The sequence below is a fragment of the Sylvia atricapilla genome, chromosome 6 (assembly GCF_009819655.1).
Source record: "Sylvia atricapilla isolate bSylAtr1 chromosome 6, bSylAtr1.pri, whole genome shotgun sequence".
In the NCBI taxonomy this organism is placed as follows: Eukaryota; Metazoa; Chordata; class Aves; order Passeriformes; family Sylviidae; genus Sylvia; species Sylvia atricapilla.
This window is the reverse complement of record NC_089145.1, coordinates 62,533,421-62,539,420: the sequence shown is the minus strand read 5'-3', so window position 1 is coordinate 62,539,420 and position 6,000 is coordinate 62,533,421.

The window sequence follows — 6,000 nt, the reverse complement described above, 5'->3', positions numbered from 1 at the left end:
CTCCTCTTGCAAAGCAGTTATAGCTCTAAAACCACTAAACCATCACTCAGGAGTCTCAGCTGATCCCTGCCCTCCCAGAGCCCAGGGAACACTGGCAGTGTCACAGCTCCCTTGCAGCCCTGGCTCGTGCCTGAGATGTTTGGTGCTCTGAAATTCCTCCCCAGGGAATAAACAAAACATCCCAGGCACCAAGCAGGGCCACACTTCCTTGGGTCTTTCCAGAGATGATTCTACTGTATCTAAGCTCTGCATTTCTCTTGGTTTTCCTTTCTCTAACTTCCTCTTTCGATTTTTCTGTTACATAGAGAAAAGAAATTTAACTTCATAAGTTAACATCATTTTAAGAGGGCAGTTGCTTAGTGTTTACTTGCCTGTTCTGCTCAAACCATGACACTGAGTAGTGCTTTTCATCCCTTCTTATGTTTTCCAAATACCCTGAAATCCATATAGACTATTCAGAGCTCAATTAATCTTTGGTCTCTTCTTAGATATTCCCATGAGATGCCAATAATAAAGCTGCTAACATAGAGGACCAAAGCATCTCAGCAAAACCTATTTTAGTTTGGGAAATAGGTAGGTGGTGGTTGAAGGAAAGACACTTTTCAACCAAGCAGATATTAGGCAGGACTTAAACAAGGCCAACAACTTTGAAATCATAAGGTATAGATAATTTGCAAACAATAATTGGAAAAGGCTCAGCTGAAGAGGTCTCTGGACCATTTATAATCTGTTTCAATAATTTCTAAGATCCCAAAAGACTGGTAAAAAACCTTCACTGTACGTCTGGTTGAATAAGGTAAAATCAATGGCCCAAATAACTATATAGTTTTCAGTCTGACCATTTCCACAGGTTAAAAAAGGATAAATACTGATGGAAATTCAATAGAGACATTTAAAATAAAAACTAAATTAATTAATGATGATTAAACCCTTCCATGGTTGGAATATGAATAATTATAGAGGGCATGGGGCAAGGGAGGTTGTATAATAACTCTATATGACACTAGACCATCGTGTCTTCTGCATTTCCCAGTTCAACTCATCATGAACAAATCTGAAGGAAAAAACAACCAACCAAACAAATGCCCCACAGCTGAGAGAATTCGGTAAGGTTCCAGATGGATGAAAAGAATTTGGCTCAGTTACATGGAAAAATAAAGTGTCCAAAGTTTGGCTGTGGAATTTAGACATTTGAATGAGAAATAAAGAATGCATTTGAAATATTGGTACCGTGGTGCTATATTTTAATATCAAGAATGAGATCAGACTGCTTGACCAGGACTTGATTCACAGACTAAAACACTAGCTCTGCCCCTTTGATTCTCACAATCAATCTGCAACAAGGGCCAGCAGCACACCCTTACAACTGAGAGGGTCACCATCACCCTGGGCTGCGTTGGGAAGAACACCACCAGCAAGAAGATTTACCTGCTGGATCCTTCCATTCTGCTCAGCACTGCTGAGACAGCTGGAGGGCTGTTCCCCGTGCTGGGCTCACTACAGAGGTGTCAATGTACTGGGGGGAGCACAGTGAGGGACCACAAACAGGATTCAAGGGTTGTAGCATCTGTTAAAGACTGAGAGTTGGGAGTTTTGCCAAGAGAAGAAAGGGTTCAATGGGATTTTGCTATTGTGTATCAATACTTAATACTAGAAAATAAAGATTTAGAAGCCAGGCTCTTCTCAGTAACACCTAACAAAAAGACAGGAGGCAGCAGGCACAAATTAAAAAGCAGGAAATTCCAGTTAAACACAAGGCAAGGTATAATTCCTGTAGAATCAATAAAATGTTTGGGTTGAAGCAGATCTCTTAAAGACCACCTAGTCAAACTGTCTGCCATGGGCTGGGACATCTTTTACCCAGGTTGCTGCTTGGGGCAGGCTGCCCAAGGCTGTGAGGTGGTGGAACACTGTGAGGTGGTGGAACACTGTGACAGCCTGGAGAGGATGTAGAGTCTCAATCCTTGGAGAAAGCAAAGAGCCAACTGGATGCATGACTGAGCAATCTGCTCCAGCTCATCCTGCTTGGAGCAATGGGATTGGGCAAGATGACCTCTGGAGGTCCCTTCCAACCTTAATTATTCTGTGATTCTATGGGGAAAAGTAAAAGGGGGCGAGTGTTAAATTATTGATGTGTATGATATTTGAAATGGAGCTTCCCATAAAGCTTTATTATTAGACACTGAAATATTGCAGGTATTGTAATTTATATACAAATGTTAAACTAAGATATGGACACTTGCCTTTTGAAATTTCCCTTTGTCTCTCCTACTCCTCAGTACACACAGAAGCATATAAATAAATGTTATTTTCCGTCTCTCTCAACCAGACCTGTCTTACAATGTCCTACTTGTCCTAGTGAAAATTTTGAGACCCTCTTAAAGTCATTGTGAGTTTTAGTAATTAGTAATTTAAAATTAGTTATCTAAATTCTATGTACTAATAATAGACCTCAAGGTTTCAGTTTCAGATACGTGTGAGAGGTGGGAAGCATTCATTGAAATTGTGAAGTTTTCCAACCAAAAATATACTAGCATTGCAAAATAAATAGTTGCCAGTGTATTTTTTTAGGGTTTTTCTGTCTTTCTGTGCCTTCCTTTACTAATTTTCAGACTTTTCTAAGGATAAGAGCATTTTCATGGGTCTATCATCAAATAGTTCCTTCATATCCTTTCTATATTGGGACATTAAACCAAGACCAAACACTGTTACAGAACTGTTCTTTCCTGTAAGAGTTTTTCCTGTTAAATATATGGGGGAAAACCCCTGAACATCAGAAAAGTCGTGTTCAGAATAAGGGAAGCTGATTGAGAGTTACAGTACTGTGTGCTCCTTAACCCAGTAGCTAATTTCCTCCTCAGTTATATATCAATGGCATTGGCATACAGAATTAAACTGGTGCCTTATATAAAGGAATGGCTCCCCACTCATTTTCTGACTCTAAGCTAGTCTTTGAAAATGTCATTCCTAGATAGTTACCTCCTATCAAAAAAAAAAAAAAAAAAAAAAAAAAAAAAAAAAAATCAATATTTGGTTATACCCAAGTTTATGCATTCCTTTTATGGGGTGAGCAGAAACTGGGTGCTTAGGCTGTAATACTGAGTCAAGCATGCTGCTTTCTGAATTTCTTTGTTATTATGTTGCTTTTGACTTGCTGGTGCAGTTACTAAAGGTGCAAACCGAATTGGTCTCCACAGTCCAGTTGGTAAGAGTCCCATCAGCTGCAGTTCTCATGGTTCTGGAGGTGGCAGTGAACACTTCCCACCTTTCCTCACACCTGCTCTGCACACTGGGAGGCAGAAACAAGTTGGAATAGTCTACATTAAGAGCAGTACTACGACAATTTATTAAAATCCATCTGTTAGTCTGTTTTCTCTTCTGCCACATTCCTTTAGAATCCCGGAAAACTGGAAAAGAGAAAAGAGGAAGCATCCTCGAACTTTTCTTGGCCTTTCATTCTCACAGTGAAACCATAATCAACTCTCACAATTTCTGCTGCAAATATTCCTCTTGATAATGCAGCCAATAAGACAAGCACGAGCAATTTAGTCACTAGAAAGAACAACAACAAATTAATCTTTTATTTAAGTCCGGTGAATTCTCGGATTACTTATTCCACCCATCCTGGGTGGTTTCATATTGTTTCGTTCCTGATACTCTCACAGTGTCTTTCTGCCACCATGCCAGGAGTCTTTTTTGCTCCTTTTTATGTTCTTCAATCCAAATTATAAATCCACTCTGCCTTCTTTAATCTAGTAGATACCCTGATGATCAAATGTTAACAATTTCCCTTTTACCCCGTCCCCTCATCTCCCCAGCCTGGTTTCTAGACCACTCTTCTTAAAACTGTCTGTCCTTTGGGAGTCACAGGCTGAAAGAAGGGGGGAGCTTTGCCAGCCTGTGGGTTTGTGTGGGTTTCAGACTGTAGAATCATTGAGGTAGAAATCCAGAAAGCCAAAGATCATCTAAATTCCTCCCTGTACTCTTTATTCTAAGTCACTCAGGATGGCAGCTTATTGAATTGTGGCTTGCATTCCAGTGTGTATTCTCTACTTCAGAAATATAAGAGGTGCTCATTTCCTTATCCATATAGATTCAGCTCATGCTCAATTTGTATGCAAAGCAGATGATTTGCTCATCCTTGTAAAGGATGTGCATTATCAGAACACAACACCTGCAGGACAAAGGATAGGTTAATGTCATTGTTGCCATGAAGCAAAGATCATTACAGAGCCTGCAGTAACCAAGCTCTGTGAAATAGCTGCATTAGTCATTAACTTTCCAGCACTAAATTTCATATCAGACTCAATTAACTACTACATAGCTTTTAATGACAATATTTTTCAGATGCAGCTTTTGTTTACTAATAAGATTTCCCATCACAAGCAACTTTGTCATTACTTTGCTGGCATTAATATTCAAGTCTTGTGTTTCTCTGATGAAAACGGAGCAATGAAAATCACATTTGCTGAAAGTACTCCTTGAATTATTCTTCTAAATTATAAGGCATTTAAGTTGTGCTTTTGCACTAAATGGCAAAAAGTGTGTAGATGAATGGTGTCTCTGCTTTATATCCCCAGATCAAACTGGAGTTTTTTATAGAATTTCCATCTATTTGGCCAGACCATTTCTGTTGTGTTTGGGACTTTCATGATCAAAGGCTTTAAGTTTTTCATTTCCTTATTATACTGAAATTCAAAACCCAGAATAAAAGAAGTCACAAAGTTAGCATAACCAGAAAATAATTTACATAGCAATTACCACAATATGCACAAAGAGCAGTTGGATGAAGAGATCAGATCACCCACAACCTACAGAAGAAACATTTCAGAAATAATCTTCGAGACTTCTGCAGTATTTTCATGTCTGTGGAATGAACCCAATAAGCCAGAACTGGCTTTTTGTCTTTACTTTTTAAAAGTAAAACCTTACAATGGCACCTATTTAAAGCAAAAATAAGAAAAAATATTTATTTACTGTATTTTGCTTTATAATACAGACAGAAAACAACTTTTGTTGGCACTGGCCTTATTATTGCACCTGAAAATAGTTGGTTTGTATCCTAGCATTAGAAAAAAAGAAGCTAAAGCTCACCATTTGCTTTCAAGATTACTTTCCCTCTGCTATTTGTTTGTTTTCAGCCCACTTAGAACTGCATTCCATTTTTTATGTACCTTGTAATTTGTAGTCGTATCATCTGAGCTTCTCATTTCCAAACCAATCAGCTCCCTATTCATTCACCTGCTCCTGGGTTTTGAAATGCTCACTGTGCACTTATCTCTCCAGTATTGTTTTAGGCACTTCTCTAGTTTCTGTTGGTTTTGTCCTTTCGAATTTTGCTGGAATTTGCAGGAATAGGTGAATTTTCTGTTATAAACACATATTTAATTTTGTCCTTTTTAAAAAATATTTTCATCATCAATTTCTTAAGAATTCTTCAGTGACTTCCAAGTATCCTGCTAGACTAGTCTGGTAAAGTAGGCAATTCACAGGTCTTCTTTTGCACCACTAATGAGTATTTAATTAATCAATAATCAGCATACAAGCAGTAACATACTAAGTTGCACTCAGAACCAGAGAGATCCTTTCTCCTAATGTCAGCATTCAGATTAGTGTACAAACCTAAAGCACACATCACCTTTATTATCCCTTTTTTGGACAAGGAAATCAGACAGGAGAAGCAAAATCTCTACTGGACATTGGTTTTCTTTTTAATCTTATTTTAGAAGCCCACCATGTGTAGGATTTATAGAGCCCTTTTACAGGTGATCTTAGAGGTCAGCATTACCCAAAAAAGGAGCTGACAATATGCAGAAAAGAACTGATTCTGGGGTGACTGCTTGTTCTCTTACTTCTGCTACATGAGAAGCCATACAAATATTAAATTCTGAGGACATATTGGAATATTCTGCCTGAATATTGGAATATTCTGCCTGACATATTGGAATATTCTGCCTGACATATTGGAATATTCTGCCTGAATATTGGAATATTCTGCCT